Genomic DNA, 19,536 nt, shown 5'->3' with positions numbered 1-19,536 from the left:
TCCAATGACTTAAAGGGTTTAATAGTTATCAGCTCTTGGGTTCTTCTCTGGGTTTCTCAGTCCTTGACAAATCCTCCTTTCAAACCTCTGAATTCGGTAAACATTAGAATCCGGACACTAAAAAAAGAGTTGCCCTCACCACCAAGAGGAGATTAGGAGAGCTGGGTCATTATCCTGCAAGCATCCCTTTTTTTGTTTTTTTGACAACATAACTGTGCTTCACCCAGATCACTTATACCAAAGGTGAGTTCTCGATTTTATATCGAACAGGAGGTGATTCTGCCAGTGTTTTGTCCTAATCAGGAGACTCAAGAGGAGGTGAGCCTGCAGTCTCAGGATTTAAATATGCAGTAATCATTTACCTGGAAAGAGTCTCTGACTTTAAAGTTTCTTCATCTCTATTTGGTAGTTTTTGTCAGAACAAGACCGGTTCTAAACCATCATTCCAAATAATCAGCACATGGGTATGCTCCTCGATAGCTGTAGCCTACAACAAAGTCAGAGTCCCTCATTCAGCAGGAATTGAGTGAGGTGAATAAGGATCAAGCCTACTTTACCAGCGGAGGTGCAGGCACCCATATAAGAAATCTGTAGGGCAGCGGCATGGGCCACCCACTATACCTTTGTGGAATATTACCGAGCGATGCATGAAATTGAGGTAGAGGATGTTTTAGGTTCAAGGGTTCTTTCGGCTATGACGTAAATAGAATATGAACCCATTCTGGATAAACAAAAATGTATTTTCCCAGCATGGAGACTCAATTGTCCTGGTTGTCTGATTGCTTGCTATATCTTATCTCAATTCGTAATTAAGAAAAGTGAGAGTGACAAAGAAATAATGTCTCGATTACTTACCGGTAACTACTTAGTGTCGGCCTCTCACAATAATGAATTACATCCCACCTCTGCCCTTTTGGAACATAGCAAACTATGGGGGTCATTCTGACTCCCGCCGGCCGCGGTAACCGCAGGGCCGGCGGGAGCCGCCAAAATACAGCTGCGCGGTCAGAAGACCGCCGCGGTTATTCTGAGTTTCCCGCTGGGCGAGCGGGCGACCGCCAGAAGGCCGCCCGCCCGCCCAGCGGGAAACCCCCTTCCACGAGGATGCCGGCTCCGAATGGAGCCAGCGGAGTGGAAAGGGTGCGACGGGTGCAGTTGCACCCGTCGCGATTTTCAGTGTCTGCATGGCAGACACTGAAAATCTTGGTGGGGCCCTGTTACGGGGGCCCCTGCAGTGCCCATGCCATTGGCATGGGCACTGCAGGGGCCCCCAGGGGCCCCACGACACCCCTTACCGCCATCCTGTTCCTGGCGGCCAAAACCGCCAGGAACAGGATGGCGGTAAGGGGGTCGGAATCCCCATGGCGGCGCAGCAAGCTGCGCCGCCGTGGAGGATTCCCCAGGGCAGCGGGAAACCGGCAGTACACCGCCGGTTTCCCGTTTCTGACCGCGGCGTTGGCGGTGCATCCGCGGTCCCCGGCCCTGGCGGATTTTACCGCCAGGGTCGGAATGACCCCCTATGTTCTAGAAGGCCTTGGTCAACTAAAAGAGGGTGTAGTGAGGGTGGAAGGGGCTTTTAATAACTTTGGGGTCGTTTGATGAATCTTCATAAAATGCTCCAAAAAAATACAATGCTCACTTCAGCTGCTGGTTGGAAAGTTTCAGAGTGATCTGTCAAGCGGGGGCCGAGAAAAAGGGTGGGTCCTAAAACGCTTTTTCCCCCGCAGGCTTTTTTCCGGAATAGCAGCTGAACCACTGGACAGATTTAAACCAAATCTGGCAGCAAGGTAGCTCTTGGTCCAGAAAGCAACCTTTTTGTTATTTGGTGTAAATCCATTGAGTAGTTCTTGAGAAATTAAAGAAAAAACACATGTGTAGATATAGGGACGCGAAGGCTTCGCGAACCCTTCCCGATTTTGTGCTGGGATCTGATTGGCTTCAACAATGAGGTGTTGGCAGCCATCTTGAGACATGGCTTCAGCTGCGTCCCAGTACAAAAAAGTTAAAAATAAGAAAAGGAAAAGGAGGAGGGTAGGGACACCCTGATCCCTTACCTCTGGTGATGGGGTCCCAGAGTGCCCCCTCCCCCCCCCAAAAGCAAAAAAGCATTTTTTTTACAATAAAAGTTTTGCCACAAGTCGCAGAAGATCCGCGAGTCCGGCGAAAATTCAAAAACAAAAACAAGTGCAGGCCCCCACACTTGCTTCCATGAAGCCCCTGGGTGGGCCAGGTCCGGGGGCATTGAAAAAGAAGTGGGGTGCATGGGCCCCCTCCTAGGGCTTCTATTAGCCCTGGGCACTGCCACCTCCCTGGGGGAATCAGAAAGACTAATGCGGGGGCCACACAGACCCCTCGCAGCCCCTGGGACTGTCACGTCCCAGGGGCAAAACAATGTTTTAATGTGGGGGAGGCCCTATGGCTTTCCCCAGGCTCCAGGGACCACCACCCCCCAGGGCTTAAATTAAATCTGTAACCAGTGCCAGCACAGCCCAGCACGGTGCCCCTTAAACTCTGGGAACCGCCACCTCTGGGGGAAAGGGGACAAAATTGAATTGTATGCAGGGGGTCAGGGCAGCCCCCTTCAGCCCCTGGGACCGCCACCTTCCATGGACAAAGATAGATTTGCCCACACACAGCCCCAGGGACCAGCACCTCCCTGGGGCTAAAATAAAAGAATGAAGGTGGTCTGTTGCAGCCCCCACCGGCCCCAGGGATCACCACCTCCCCGGGGCATATACAACACTGGAGGGCAGGCAGTGTGCCCCCCCCTTGTGAAGCCATACATGACCATGGGGACCACCATCCCCCAGGGGCCGCCTCCTGCTATGTCACGGGATGCCCACTCCGGGACATAGCTGTTTGCTTGGTGGAAGCAGTTAGCAGAAGCTGTTTGATGGGTCCCACATGCAGAAAGCGGAGTTTTAATCTGTTTCCCTGCACGGCAATATGCGTGCAGGGAGAAGATGAAAACATTTCTCCCTCAAGGCGGGAGCTGCTATTTTAAGCAGGTCCCTGCTTGCAGGAGCAATGCCGGATCCCGCAGGATGCAGGGAGCCGGCTAGGACTGTGAGGGTCTTGAGACTCTCGCTGTGGGCCTGTCTCCCTCTCTCTCTTTCATCCCATAAAGAGACGGAAGAGAGAATGATTGTTATTACAATGATCTTGCCATGCAATAACTTCAAAGCGTCACACTGGCTACATGTTTGGTTCAAATGGTATAACTACGTTTTGATGAACAGCAAGTAGGGATGCTTCGGGTCTAATAGTAAAGCTCTTGAACTGTCACTCAGTAGGTTGAAAGTTCAAATGCTAGTATCTCATGGCAGTGAGTCTTTATTTTCAAGTGTTTTGAAAGTTAAACATTTCTAGTAATGGAACACTGAAGTATTTTTCTCATCAAAATCTGTGGGTTGAATACCCTAGGTAAGTTGGGACAAAGCACAGTATGCAGTGCCTAATGGCTAAGGTCTCAGACCCTTACTCTGAAGGTTGAGGGTTCCAGTTTAGGCGAGTCTGTGGCCATTTCCCTGCCCTAGTTTCTTTTCAACTTTAAATATTTAAAGGTACTTACTAGAAGGAGATCTCACTCTTTAATTGACAAATAAATTTTTCTTTTAAATTTGTCCGGAAATATCTCATTTTAGGTATGTCATTCTTCAAACTTAAAAAAAACTCTTTATCTCTCTCCCTCTCACTCTGTCCGAAAGCTGTGCGTGTCACAGGGTTGGGTGGTTATAGGCCCTGTGACCAACCCTTGCTGCGCATTGCCAAAGGTTGGGTGGTTTGAGTTATTTCGAATAACTTAAGTGGCGCCCAAGCTTAATATAAAACTTACGCCCTTACCATGCACAGTTTTTTCTTCAACAATTTGACTGCTAATGTTTCTCTGATATTTTTATTGACATTATAAAAGTGGTCATGGGTACTGTAATAGGTGGGGTAATTCGCAGTGCATGGCAAGCGCAAGTTATAGTTACTGGAAATAACTAACTTCTGAATTCCTCTGGTTTTGTGCGAGTAAATTCAGAACCTAATTATAATGTCCCTGAAACCTTTGGTTTGAGAGAGAGAAAGAGGAAGAGAGATAGAGGGAGGGGGAGAGAGAGTACATTTTCATCATATCCCACTACAGGGAGTGCCAAATGCCTGTGTTGCTAAATACCAAGACTTCCCAGTGTTGATTTCACTGCATGCCTTTTTCTTCCACCACCCTATTCTACCCAATCTGTTTATTTTACTCTTGCTGGTTCCCTTTCATCTCTGCTTTCTCCCTTTGTCGCCGTCTTTCCATATTTGTCTTCCGTAACTCTTTCTTTTTGTTGCTCTGAGTCACAGTCTGATGAGGAAAAGAATAGCCAAGGCCCCAAAAAGAGTGCAGTTTTTCATTTCTAGCAGCCACTTGCACAGAGTCGGCCCTGCCCTGAAAAACTCATTTTGGGTCTATTGTTTCAGATTATGAAAATGTGGAGCAGGTTCCCTTTGGTAGAGTCAAATGCAACTGAAGTAGCACACAGCCTATCCTGCTACAGCCACACACCTCTTGGCACTCCCAATATGTGCTGCCGCTTTTTCAGCAGAAAACAATTATTTATTGGTTCCATACACAGTGTAGATTTTTTTCTTTGAAGTTGTACATTCTGGAAGTGTAAATTTTCAGAAAAACAGTCCTCACTTGTTTGTTGGAATTTGCAGGCAGCGTCAAAGACTTCAATCCTCAGAGAGGAAGGAGGAATGACTGAAGCTAATAAGGCTGGACAGTAGCTCTTGCCATAGGCTAGCAAAAATTCTGGGATGGACTGAGGGATATTCATCCACTGTAATGACAGCTCAGGGCTTATGTGGGTTGCAAAAAGCTGAGCAGCAGACAGTTGTGTAGTGAGCCCTTCAGTAAAGTTGCCCAGCTGGAGAAACTCAGTCGCCAGGTAACAGCTATTTTGTATTGACTATGACCTGGGGCGCAGGAATTGTGTGGCAGGTGTTGGACCTGGTCCTTTTTGCAGGGTTATCCCCAAACTTTTTTGCCTTCCTCCTCCTATTTTTTTCTGACCTGTTTTGTTGGCTTTAGGACTCTGGGCACTTTACTACTGCTAACCAGTGCTAAAGTGCATATGCTTTGTCAAAAATGTATTTGTGGTTTGGTTTCTCCATGATTGAAATATCTGATTTGCCAGTAAGGCCCTAGTACAGTGCGCGGTGTGTGCCCAGGAGGCCTGTAAATCAAATGCTACTAGTATGCCTGCAGCACTGATTGTGCCACCCACGAGTAGCCCTGTAGACATGCATCAGAGCTGCCACTGAAGTGTCTGCATGCTGTTTTAAACTGCCATTTCGACCTGGCAAGTGCACCCACTTCCCATGTAAGTCACCCCTAAAATAGTCCCAAGACAGCCCCATGGGAAGGGAGCAGTGTATTTAAGAGGAAGGCCATGAACTGATGTGTTTTGCATGTCCTGATAGTGAAATACTGCTAAATTTGTTTTTCACTATTACAGGGCATATCTCCCCCACAGGGTATCATGGGGATTAACTTGATGTACCTTTTAAGTGCAATTTCCCATTGTGAACAGATAGAGATGTAGAGTATGTGGGTCTCTGAATTTACAATTTAAAAATACATCTTTTAGTAAAGTTGGTCTTTAGATTGTCTGTTTGAAAATGTCACTTTTAGAAAGTGGGCATTTTCTTGCTTAACCATACTGTGCCTCTGCTTGGCTGTTTGTGTTTTCACTCTACACGGTCACACAAAGAAAGCTGAGCTGTGCCCTGCATATCCTGATGGCTTATCACCAGACTGATGGGTCTGCCTGAGCTAGAGTGGTGGGAGGAGATGACACTTGCACCTGAAAAGGGTTATGCCTGTCGTCAAACAAAGCAGTCTCCAGCCCCCTGGAGTGTGTCTGGGGTCAGGACAGGAAAAGGCAGAATCTTGTGCACTACACAAACTTCTCTTTGGAGTTTGCCTACTTCAAAGACAGAAATGGGTATAAGTAATGGAACTCTGACCCCACATAGTTAGAACACTTCTGGACTGAGGACAGCCTGCAAGGAAGAAGAGCTGAACGCTATAGGGGGGACTGCCACTCTGCCTGTTGCTTTGTTGTGCTAGCTTGCTGCTTCTGTCCTGGGAGTGAAAGGACTGGATTTGGCTTTCCACATCCTACTTTTCAAGGTTCTTCAAAGGCTGAAGTTGAGCTTGCCTACTATTAAGAAGACTCAGGGACATCAAATACTTCTTCCGCCAGCACCTGGGCTCCTCTGCTGATGCCAAATCCACTCTGAGCCCTTGAAGGAGATTTTTTGGTGCTACAAGGGGAAAATCCCCTGCCTAGCAGTAAGGAACCGACGCATGACCTCCAGTGCAACAGTAAGGAACAGACGCATCTCTGCCTCTTTCGAGGCATCACCTTCGCTGCAGCCCGTATAGTCTTTGTTTTTTACGCATCTCATGTACTTTGCCTCAGTCAAGCACTTCTTTGATTTCAAGGAACTACAATTGCATTGAGTCTTTTAACAGTGATATCTATGCTTGTGTATGTTGTTTTTTTGTTGTTTCACTCTGATAACTATTGGCTATTTGTCTAAACTGGTGTGGAATACTTTTGTGGTGTTTTCACCATATATATATCCATATTCACTTTACACATTGCCTCTGGGGTAATCCTGACTGCTCGAGCCAAGCAACCAAGAGGGAGGGGGGGAAAGCAGGAGTTGTATTAGCTGTGCAACCGCCTTACTCTGACTAGAGTGAGGTTCCCTACTTGGACAGGGTGCAAACCACAGCTGACTAGAGACCCCATTTCTAACAGAGTGGTAGATCAAATTATGAGGTATGGTTTGCTAAATTATGTTGCAAGAAAAGGCAGACTATGCTGCATACTGCAGCAAATTTTGTGATAGTATTGTCTTAATATCTTGCCATTTTTACACATAATTCCTCATCTCCAAGGCAGCAGAAACACATATCCTCTCCTCTCGCTCGCCACCTCACTCTGCAGGACATCAAAAATACCTGGTTTCTCCTGCTGCTGCCCTTCAGGTCTCTATCCATCCCATTAACACCCCCTTCTTACCCTCCCAGGACACATTAAACAAATGACTGTATGCATCATGCTATGTAATGCAAATTTGTAGAACGCACTATCAGCCTGGAAGGTATCCTGGCACTGATGATCATCCCTCCATCATTCCTTCCACCCTGTGATCTACTCAGGGTACAGAAAATGGCGGTCCTTACCACCTTTACCACTGATTAGTCTGCTGCTCCACCCTCCCCTACTGCTTTTACCTCACCAAAGTACTGGGGCTACTCACAGTTCGTAAAGTAGTACTGAGAGCAGTCACCATGCACAACAAATGTGGACAGCCAAGTCCGTGATCAGAAGTACAGTACTTCAGGAGCGAGTGGCTGAAAGCAATTTACTCCTCATTCCTTTTTTATTGTACAGCCTGGAAAACAAAGCGGACATAGAAAACCCGATGGGAAAAGTATTCAATTTTACAGGAAATGTGCAACATCTGTAGGGACTTAAGAAATCTTCCTTTTCTGCAGAAACATCTGCATCAAAGAATGGAATGTCCCGATCTCTGGCTCTTAGGAGCAGCTTTGCTGGACAAGCACTAGAAGAATCACAGAACCTGTGCTACAGGAACTACAGCATCTGCTCCACAGGAGCTGCAACACCCTTTCCAATGAGACTGCAGGTCCAGAACACAGGAGGGGCCACACCACTGTCAGAAGGGCACAGGAAACTAAGGGGGTCATTCTGACCCCGGCCGGCGGCGGAAGCCGCCGGCCTGGCTGGAACCTCCAGAATACCGCTGCGCGGTCAAAAGACCGCCGCGGGTATTCTGTGTTTCCCGCTGGGCGGGCGGGCGACCGCCAGAAGGCCGCCCGCCCGCCCAGCGGGAAACACCCTTCCATTAAGATTCCGGCTCCGAATGGAGCCGGCGGAGTGGAAGGGGTGCGACGGGTGCAGTTGCACCCGTCGCGATTTTCAGTGTCTGCATGGCAGACACTGAAAATCTTGGTGGGGCCCTGTTACGGGGGCCCCTGCAGTGCCCATGCCATTGGCATGGGCACTGCAGGGGCCCCCAGGGGCCCCACGACACCCCTTACTGCCATCCTGTTCCTGGCGGCCAAAACCGCCAGGAACAGGATGGCGGTAAGGGGGTCGGAATCCCCATGGCGGCGCAGCAAGCTGCGCCGCCGTGGAGGATTCCCCAGGGCAGCGGGAAACCGGCGCCGTTTCTGACCGCGGCGGTATGCCCAGGGATGCACCGCCAGCCTGTTGGCGGTGCATCCGCGGTCCCCGGCCCTGGCGGATTTTACCACCAGGGTCGGAATGACCCCCTAAGTGTCAAGGCATGTTCTTCAAAGGGTCCAAACCCAAGCCAGCAGCAGTCTGTCTCAAAAGGTCTTGACTTCTTCTAGAAAAAAACACAGAGTAAGCATGATTACACTGGTGCAGTAACAGTAGAGTAAAAATCACATCTTAGTGACCTCTAACTGCTCATGGGTGCTATACTCAATAGTATTATTTTTGGCTACCTCCTAGGCTATTTCAGCACCTTATAGAACCATTAAGAGTCACTTTTCCTTAATTATGCCTGACGTGAATCACCCTAAGGGGACTCCTGGCAGTGCCCAGGTCTACCAAATAGGTAACCTCACCCTTTTTCTCAAGAATTAGATGGGGTCCACTTCATTTGTCCTGGAGTGCTCTTGGGGCCACAGTCTCCAATTCCCACACCTTCTGTCCTGGTTGGTACTGGATCAGAACAGCCTTCTGGTCATGCCATTGCTTTTGCAGCTCCTGGCTGGCCTGAAGGTTTTTATTGGCCTTTTTCATGTACTCAGCCATTCTGGATCTTAGGCCAAGTACATAATCCACTATGTCCTGTTTAGGAGCTTTTAAAGGTTATTCCCAACCCTCATTCACAAGAGTGAGTGGACTTCTTACAGGGTGTCCAAAGAGGAGTTAAAAGTGGCTGAAGCCCACTCCTTTCTGGGGTACCTCCTTGTAAGCAAAAAGGAGGCAAGGTAACAGGACATCCCATCTCCTCCTGAGTGTTTCAGGGAGTCCCATTACCATACCTTTGAGAGTTTTATAAAACCTCTCTACCAGTCCATTAGTCTGTGGATGGTAAGGAGTGGTGAACTTGTAGGTAACACCACACTCCTTCCACACTGCTTTCAAATATGCAGACATGAAGTTTCTACCCCTGTGTGATACTACCTCTTTAAGAAAACCCACCCTGGAAAAGATTCCCAGGAGGGCCTTTGCCACTGCATGAGCTGTAGTGGTCCTTAGATGAATTGCTTCAGGATATCTTGTGGCATGGTCCACAACCACCAAGATAAACCTATTGCCTGAAGCAGTTGGAGGGTCAAGGGGGCCAACTATGTCAACCCCTACCCTTTCAAAGGGCACCCCAACCACTGGAAGTGGAATTAGAGGGACCTTTGGAGTGCCACTAGTCTTGCCACTGGCTTGGCAGGTCACACAAGACTTGCAAAAATCCTTGGTGTCCTCTGACATCCTAGGCCAGTGAAACAAGGGGACAAGTCTTTCCCAAGTTTTTATCTGGCCCAAATGCCTAGCCAAAGGAATGACATGTGCAAGAGTGAGAATAAACTCTCTGTACGGCAGGGGAATGACCAATCTCCTGGCTGCTCCAGGTTTTGGGTCCCTTGCCTCTGTGTACAAGAGGTTGTCTTCCTGGTATACTCTATGATTGTCATTGACATCCCCATTTCGCTGTTTGACAGCTTGCTGTGTGAGGCCCTCTAATGTGGGACAGGTTTGCTGTACCACACTCAGCTCTTCCCTGGCAGGCCCCCCTCCACCCAAAAGCTCAGCAGTGTCTGCTGCCAGCTCATCTGGTGAAGGTTCTGCACAGGGAGGAAATTCCTCTTCCTCAGAAGGAGAATCATCTGTAGAGGGAGGGATAGTGGGTAGGGATTTACCCTTGCTACCCCTAGCTTTAGGGAGCACTTGGTCCATTGTTTCAGGATCCAAGTGACCCTGCCCTTTTTGCTTTTTGGCCTGAGCCCTGGTTAAAGCACAAATATGACCAGCATTGCTGCATCAGCCTCCAACTCCACTTCTGCCTAAGCTGACTTTCTTTGGACCAGTAACCACCCCCCCCAGTTGAGATTCACAACAGCCATGGGGTGGCTAAGAGTGTTGTTATGAGCGTCTGTCACATGGTACTGCTGACCAAGTAGGTGTTGTTCAGGGTGGACCAGTTTTTCTATCACCATAGTTACACTGGCTCCTGTGTCCCTGTAGGCCTGGACCTCAACACAATTTATCCATATTAAGGGGACAAGCAACCAAGGTGGCCAAATCAATGGCACCTTCAGAGACTGAAACAGCCTCTGTGGTCTCCCTAACAAGACCAATCCCAACTCCATTGCCAATAGTGAGCCCAGCTACACCCTTGGATTGGCTATTAGTAGGTTTCCCACCACCACTGCTATTGCTAGGGGCACTAGAATTTGCAGCAGGGGTTGTGGTGGTTGGAGGTTTGGTGTTTTTCTTTGGACAACTGGAATCAGTTGCCCAATGGCCTTTGGCTTTTCACAAATAACACCAAGGCTTTTTAGGTTGATTATTGGAAGAGGATTTGGACCCACCACCCCCAGAGGATTTTTGTGGGCCTGATGAAGACTCAGAATGTTTACTTTTGTCCCCACCCTTGTCAGAAGACTTACCATCCTTCTTCTTGCCATCCTTGTCACCCCCTGTATGACCTTTTCTGTTCACCCTTGTTCTGACCCACTTGTCTGCCTTCTTTCCCAATTCTTGGGGAGAGGTCAGATCCGAGTCCACTAGGTATTGGTGCAACAAGTCAGACACACAGTTATTCAGAATATGCTCTCTCAGAATAAGATTATACAGGCTTTCATAGTCAGATACCTTACTGCCATGTAACCACCCTTCCAAGGCCTTCACTGAACAGTCCACAAAATCTGTCCAGTCTTAAGAGGACTCTTTTCTGGTGTCTCTGAACCTAATCCTGTATTGTTCAGTGGTTAAGCCAAATCCATCCAAGAGTGCATCCTTCAATACTGTGTAGTTGTTAGCTTCACTTTCTCTAACAGTAAGGAGCCTATCCCTACCCTTTCCAGTGAAAGGTAGCCACAAAATAGCAGCCCACTGCCTTTGAGGGACCAACTGTACCATACAGGCCCTCTCAAGTGCAGCAAACCACTTGTTGATGCCATCCCCCTCCTTGTAAGGGGGGACTATCTTGTGCAGATTCCTGGAATCATGCACCCTAACAGGATTACTATCAGGAATACTGCTGCTGCCACCATGGGGTCCTAACCCCAACCTCTTTCTTTTCTATGTCTAGGCATTCCCTATCTAAGACCAGCTGTTGCTGTTTAAGCTTCAGTCTGGTCTCTTCAACCCTCAACTTTTTGAGTTCCCTTTCTAACAAGTTATCCTCAGGGCGGGTGGGTTAGGAATGCTTTGACACAGATGACAAATTGGAAACTTCAGAGGGGGACCTGTCCCGAACTGTCTGGACCCTGGTAACCTGGCCTCTAGGAATAAAGGATGCCCTACTGTGATGGGAACCTCGATCACTACCAGCATTACTAGGTGTCCTGCTAGGGGGCAGACCATGTTCAGAACCCTCCCCACCCTTTTCAGGGAACTCTTCTGAGTCAGACTAGGAAGTTTCTACATATTCTAACCTCTCATTTGATGGGCCAGCTTGGTTCTGGTCATCTACAACAAGCATGTTAAACAGAAACTCTTTTGTAGGGTTCTTTCCTATAACTAGACCTCTATCTAAGCAGAGACTCCTTAAGCTCTTGTAGTTCAAAATGTCATAAGTAGCATTGACAGTTTTGAGAGTAGAATCTACCACAGGCATGATAGTAAAAGGTTTGGAGATAGGGAGAAGAGAGAAAAAGTTTTAGAACTTTAGAAAGTACAGAGAAAAAAAAACTTTTTCTAACTTTTAGAAGTGTTAAGAAACTTTTCAGAACTTTGAGAAAAGTTTTAGGATAGAAAAGCAAACTTTTTGGGTTAAGTATACATACACTGAACTGTTTGGTATATGATTCTCTTATGAAAAGTACAAAATGACAAAGTGGTATCATCCCACTGCTGCACCACCAATGTAGGAGGCTGGCCTGGCTTGTAGTGGGTACCAAAGATTCTTACACCTTGTGCCAGGTCCAGTTATCCCTTATTAGTAGAATAGAGGTGTTTCTAGCAGCTTAGGCTGATAGAAGGTAGCTATGGCAAAGCATCTTAGGCTGAACTAGGAGACATGCAAAGCTCCTACCATACCACTTATATCATATGCACAATATCATAAGAAAACACAATACAGAGTTACTAAAAATAAAGGTACTTTATTTTTATGACAATATGACAGAAGTGTCTCAGTGAGTGCCCTCAGTAAGAAGGTACGTAATATACACAAGATATATGTACACAAACCACAAATAGGTAAGTAAGAGTCAGAAAAGTAATGCAAACAGTGTAGAATTACAATAGGTTGCAATAGGCAAGCATAGGTCTAGGGGCAACACAAACCATATACTCCAAAAGTGGAATGTGAATCAGGAATGGACCCCGGACCTATGTAAAGTACACCTACTACCCCAAAAGATCACAATAGTCGTGATAGGGGGATTCTGCAAGAACAACAAACACCAGCAGTGCACTGACCAAGGATTTCCGGACCCGAGGACCTGCAAGGCAAGGGGACCAAGTCCAATAGTCGCGACAGTGTCCGGGGGGGGGGGCAGGAGCCCAGGAAACCCCGGATGAAGGGGCAAGGAAGCTGCCTCTGGATGGAAGAAGCTTGGATTTCTGCAAGAACGAAGAGGACTAGGAACTTCTCCTTTGGAAGACAGATGTCCCACGTCGCGATGAAGGTTGCAGAAGTGTTCCCACGCAGAAATACTGCAAACAACCATTGCTAGCTGCAAGGGTCGCAGTAGAGGTTTTTGGGTGCTGCTGAGGACCAGGAAGGTCCAGGATGTCGCCCCTTGGAGGAGGAGACAGAGGGGGCGCTCAGCAACTCAGAGAGCCCTCACAGAAGCAGGCAGCACCCGCAGAAGTACCCCAACAGGCACTTAGAAGATTAGTGAACCGGAGTCCACAAGAAGTTACAAAGGAGGGTCCCACAACGTCAGAGGCCAACTCAGAGGGCTGAGCACTGCAGGACAGAGTGCTGGGGACCCAGGCTAGGCTGTGCACGAAGGAAATCCTGGAAGAGTGCACAGAAGCCGGAGCAGCTGCAAATCACGCAGCACACAGTTTTGCAGTCTAGCGTGTGGAGGCAAGGACTTACCTCCACCAAACTCGGACTGAAGAGTCACTTGACTGTGGGAGTCACTTGGACAGAGTTGCTGTGTTCCAGGGACCACGCTCGTCAGGATGAGAGGGGACCCAGAGGACCGGTGATGCAGTCTTTTGGTGCCTGCGTTAGCAGGGGAAAGATTCCGTCGACCCACAGGAGATTTCTTCTGTGCTTCTGGTGCAGGGTGAAGGCAGGCTACCACCCAGAGCATGCACCACCAGGAAACAGTCGAGAAAGCCGGCAGGATTAGGCACTACAATGTTGCTGGTAGTCGTCTTGCTACTTTGTTGCGGTTTTGAAGGCGTCCTGGAGCAGTCAGCGGTCGATCCTTGGTAGAAGTCGAAGAGGGAGATGCAGAGGAACTCTGGTGAGCTCTTGCATTCGTTATCTGAAGAATTCCCCAAAGCAGAGACCCTAAATAGCCAGAAAAGGAGGTTTGGCTACCAAGGAAGGAGGATTGGCTACCAAGAGAGGTAAGAGCCTATCAGAAGGAGCCTCTGACGTCACCTGCTGGCACTGGCCACTCAAGATGGTAGAGGTCTGGGACACACTGGAGGAGCTCCTGGCACCTCCCCTGGGAGATACTGGTCAGGGGAGTGGTCACTCCCCATTCCTTTGTCCAGTTTCGCACCAGAGCAGGGCTGGGGGATCCCTGAACCGGTGTAGACTGGCTTATGCACCATCTGTGCCCATCAAAGCATTTCCAGAGGCTGGGGGAGGCTACTCCTCCCCAGCCCTTCACACCTATTTCCAAAGGGAGAGGGTGTAACACCCTCTCTCAGAGGAAATCCTTTGTTCTGCCTTCCTGGGCCAGGGCTGCTTGGACCCCAGGAGGGCAGAAACCTGTCTGAGGGGTTGGCAGCAGCAGCAGCTGCTGTGGAAACCCCAGAAAGGCAGTTTGGCAGTACCCGGGTTCTGTGCTAGAGACCCGGGGGATCATGGAATTGTATTGGGGTGACAATTCCATGATCTTATACATGTTACATGGCCATGTTCGGAGTTACCATTGTGACGCTATACATAGGTAGTGACCTATGTATAGTGCACGCGTGTAATGGTGTCCCCGCACTCACAAAGTCTAGGGAATTTGCCCTGAACGATGTGGGGGCACCTTGGCTAGTGCCAGGGTGCCCACACACTAAGTAACTTGGCACCCAACCTTCACTAAGTGAAGGTTAGACATATAGGTGACTTATAAGTTACTTATGTGCAGTGGTAAATGGCTGTGAACTAACGTGGACGTTATTTCACGCAGGCTGCAGTGGCAGGCCTGTGTAAGAATTGTCCGAGTTCCCTATGGGTGGCAAAAGAAATGCTGCAGCCCATAGGGATCTCCTGGAACCCCAATACCCTGGGTACCTCAGTACCATATACAAGGGAATTATATGGGTGTATCAGTATGCCAATGAGAATTGGTCAATTTAGTCACTAGCCTGCAGTGACAAATTTAGAAAGCAGAGAGAGCATTAACACTGAGGTTCTGGTTAGCAGACCCTAAGTGATACAGTTAGGCACCACAAAGGGAACACATACAGGGCACATACTAAGAGCACTGGGGCCCTGCCTGGCAGGGTCCCAGTGACACATGGACTAAAACATACATACATACAGTGAAATATGGGGGTAACATGCCAGGGAAGGTGGTACTTTCCTATAAATAGCTCACCTCATAAAATAAAACTTGTGCAGCAAGAGTGGTTGAGTAAATTTTTCGAGCCCTGTTGTAATGATTTTGAAACTGTAATTAGGCACCCTAGTTGGCCGATCATGCTTCTTTACTTATAGGATCAATCGCCTGGAATCCTGAATAAAACAAAGAACATAAAACAGTTCGGCTGAAATATTAACCAGTTTTAAAATCCATAGCTCACCCTAGCTCAAGATACACAACACAACTCTGCAAAAAGTACATGATCATCAGTCCCTGCCCCTCTCCCCCATAAAAAGTGCTTAATTTGAGCCTGTGGTAGTAGGATGGGCCCAGTGGCACTCATTTTTCGTGGCTGGCACTTATTTTCCTCAGCAGACTTTAACCCAGAGCAAGAGAGACAGACAAAAACACACCATGAGAAAAGAAGGCGGGCGGGAAAAATGAAAACACCTTGACAAACAGACAAAGAAGGAACCAGTAAGAGAGAGATAAAGGGGCAAGAAATTTATTGTGGTGGATTAAAGAGGATGAGGTGGAATCTTGACCATGCAGCCTTAGCATTTAGCACACCAACATTTAATAGAGCTGGATGCAGGCTTCTGATCAAAATATTGAGCCCTGGCACTTTTTCTTTTAAAAATTGAGCATAGTATACACACAACACATGCCTGACGGCCTATATTTTTTTTTCATCTGACTCCCAATAGCACTCTCGAAACTGTCATGACCCACATACGTTCCAGACTGCTCCATCATTGGCGTTCCACATAGATGTTCAGTTAGGCAGAACTGCCACACCCACAAGCACATAACACTGCTCCAAAGCCATGATGCAAAGAGCAAAATGCTGCAAATTCAACAGTAAAGTAACAGATCGCACTAAGATATGACGTGGAAGCACTGTGATAATTAAATTCGGCATAACTACACCACTGCATCATCCACACAACACCACACCATAAATAATCTACGAAAGCACATATAAACTAAACATTGAAGAAACCTCATGCAACCAAATGCTAACAAACAAGAGTCGCAATCGAATGATGGCACTCCAGGATTCAGAATGCTGCACTAAGTCGTACTAATACTAGTTATGGACGGCCTTATGTACATCCAAATAACATATCTGCCCTCTTTGAAATCTACAGCTTCAAACAACCAATGGTAGGTTCTCCCACATCAGTAGTTCTTAACCTTTTGACTTCTGTGGACTTTGTCATTATTGGAGTCTGGGGACCCGCACTAAATCATTACTGGAAGCTGGGGCCCCAGCCTTAGGCGATTTTAATGATGTGAACCTCAAAACAATACACAAAAATACAGAAACAACCATTCATCAGATACATGCATACACAATTGCTGAAATATTTTCTTTCATTAACAAATATGAAAACAAATGATTTTAAGGGGAAGGTAGATGCGTTGCGTTATCCATACTCAATTCTGTTTGATGCGTTTGTGCTGCTCCCACATATCAATCTGACACCAACTTAATTTTGAGCCTCCTATATCACATTCCTAAACATCTAAAGAACATTTTTAACATTTTCAGTTGTACATTTTGCTTCTTTTTTTATATACACTGTATTAACCTGTTAGCATAATTTAATTGTCTAAACAGTCGCGGGACGGGGCTGAGTAGGCACTGGAGACACAGAGGGGTCCCCGGCGCACAGATTAAAAAACATTGTTCTACATATAATGCACAATGAAAAAATATTCTGCCCTTTGGACTAGAAGTTACAGTTATTATACCTTTCTGTGCACTGGTACACAATAAAAAAAACATTTGTATCACTTCAGTATATTAACCATCCAGCTAATAAAGTAACCGATACTATAAAAAAAGGTACATTTGTGACATATGGAATACCACACACTTAACATTTGTCATGCCCGTGAGAAGCCAAATAAACATACCAGAAACTTAAACAGATTAAAAGATTAAGTCAAGGTTTCCAATTGAGCCAGCAGGTTATTTCTGATGTTAAAATCTGTGTTGTGTTGGGCGGGCCTAATCCCAAATCCGCAGAATGACAACAGCAAGGAGCTGACGGGGCTTTGATGCGGCCACCAATCAGTTATAAAACAGAATTTACGGAAAACGAATCCATTCACTAAATTGTTCTCTTCACAATGCAACAGTCGAACAAAGCACTTAATAAAGAAATTCAGTAAACAGAACAAGGAAATAAGGCGAATAGAACTGAGCAGTAGTATAAAGTTTTCATTTTAAATGTCGGGTGAACTGTTTTGTTTGTTTCTTTTTCACGGAAAGCTTGCACATCTGCTTAAGGGATCATGTTTCAAAATTCAAGACCACACTACCCAGATCGCAGAGGAAAACGACAGATGCCATCAGAGGGGATACACAAAAAATATATATGTCGCATCACAAACATATATACAGACAGGACGCGTCAGGTTTTGGATGCAATAATTTTAGTATTTTTATTCTGGGCCAACATCTCCAATCCCAGTTCAAACATGTCTATTAATCGCTTTCATACCCTACTTTCGTGTTACATCTTACATCTGCATTTAAAATGAAGGCGTAAACTTACAGTATCCCAAGAAAGTGTTATATTCGTCCACAAGACAGAGAAACAGGAATCTCTTCGGATAGTAATAGGTTGCAAGCTGCAGACACTAAATTCAACTCTATGTAACAAAAGTCACATCCAAGGAAACCGTCCCGAAAAAAAATAATGAAACAAGCGTCTTGCGGTCGTCCACTGGGTTTCTGCGAGCTCGCTGTCGTTCACTCGGCCGTCTGGCATTCGTCATAGGCACTTGTGGGGGTGCCCCCCCCCCCCCCTTCTACAAGGCTAGCAGAACGTCTCGTGCGCTTATTAATGTGCCAAGCATCCTCGAAGTTCACGGGCGCGCTCACCAGGCTGGAGTTGTTCCTTCTTGTAATCCCGGTTCAACAACAGACATTTCCGCCTTAAAATGAGCTCTGTCGCTGGCTCTTTTCTCGCCACAAGCTGCCCCCCCCCTCCCATCCTGCTCCTTCTCTACAGGCCCCACCCATCCCCCAGGCGCGCCGCGGAGCTTGGTGTAACTGCTCATCTTCTGGCAAGTTAATTCCTCCTCGGCGAAACTGACAAATTAAACCCCATCAGCATCTGCGATTCTTACGGCTGTACACTCTCCGGGCAGGCAAGGGAGCTTACCAAAACAGTGGTTCAATAAATGAGCACGAAGATAACACATGCCAAGGTGGCTATCATTTTACCAGCTGGGACATATTTTATATCAATGAAAATTAGAAAATGTAAACACGACAAAAGCTAGCATGTTCGCATATAAACTATCAACAAAATAGCAAAAACAAGAAGTGGGGTATTTCAGAGTTGTCGCAACTAATTACTTAATTACTGTAAACAAACAGAATCACCTTGTTACAAAATTACACAGAATTTTTACAAAAATTACTCTTCAAGTGTAATCTGTTGGTCCTTCTATAAACTCAAAACATAAACTTGTTGGTATTTGTCTTTCAGTGAGGTGGCACCACTAAAACATTGACCTTTGTCGTTGCGATCCATGCAGCTTGAGGTGACATCGACAAATTAAAATCTATAACTTTTGTTAAAAAAAACTATTTTACTAATCTATCGGTACCCAATTTACCAACCTCAGAAGGATGAGTCTGCTCCGCAGTGATTCAAACATGTGACTTCAGATCTGTGGTCAGTGTTAACTCACTGAATCATCAGCTTAAAAAATTGAATTATAACAGTCTACATGGCCATGATCCTCCCACATAGATTTTAAAAGAAATGAAAAATACATTTGTGTAGCTTCCTCCATCCACAATTTATTACGAAGTAAAAAAAAAAAAAAAAAAAAGGAAAAATTTGTTTTTTTGTTTTAATGTCGCTTGCTGTCCCTTACTAAAGAGATTTGGAAAAAAATCCCTATTAAAAGTGCAGACCTATGGCATTTTTGAGAACCCCGCTTGCTGTTTTCAAAACGCAACTGTGAGAGTGGTTCAATTCTGATTGCAACAAAATATAATCCTCCTCCACTGCCAATCTGAAGAATGAAGACGAATGAAACGTTGTTTTTCAAGGGCTACAGATATGTGCTTCAACACTCAAGTGACCACAACAAAAATAGTGAGCTATGGACAACTTTGAATTGTGTTTACCAGCATGCACTGCGGAAGACTTGGACTGGGTTGTGATGAGTGTGTGGGACTCTTCAGTCTCGCAACTACACATTGTGTCTCTGCTGTGTTGGATGTGTGTGCGGCGTTTTGTCCAGCATGTTGTGAGATTGATAATGCCAATCTGCACGGAGTATCTAACCCAGGATGGATGTGCATGCAGTTTTACGTCTATTGAGTACTATTATTGGACTTCCACATGAAATACAATGTCTACATGTAGATGCATACTACAGCCACGCAGCAGCAGGTCACTGTCCCCGCCCCAACAGGCTCTTTGGAGCAACAAAAATATTTTGTTTGCAATGGTGTAAGGAGAAGATCTGTAAACAAAGTGCAAGTATGGTGTAAGTAGAACCTTGTGAAAGGAGCGCAG

General features: G+C 46.6%; 1 protein-coding gene across 3 annotated transcripts in view; it reads right to left on the bottom strand.

Moving 5' to 3' along the window:
* JAK1 (Janus kinase 1) overlaps positions 1-19,536 on the bottom strand; it is a 481,031-nt gene that overhangs the window by 414,290 nt on the left and 47,205 nt on the right. The window contains exon 1 of one of the 3 annotated variants that reach the window (XM_069232505.1): positions 17,551-17,572. The exons of 1 other annotated variant lie outside the window; for it this stretch is intronic. The gene's annotated coding sequence lies outside the window, so the exon portion shown is untranslated. Of the gene's footprint in view, positions 1-14,998; positions 15,116-17,550; positions 17,573-19,536 lie in introns of those variants that run through there. One more of the 3 variants, XM_069232504.1, reaches the window with a different exon arrangement.

Source organism: Pleurodeles waltl, chromosome 4_2, assembly GCF_031143425.1.
Source record: "Pleurodeles waltl isolate 20211129_DDA chromosome 4_2, aPleWal1.hap1.20221129, whole genome shotgun sequence".
Taxonomy (NCBI): domain Eukaryota; kingdom Metazoa; phylum Chordata; class Amphibia; order Caudata; family Salamandridae; genus Pleurodeles; species Pleurodeles waltl.
This window is presented reverse-complemented; position numbering and strand designations above follow the sequence as displayed.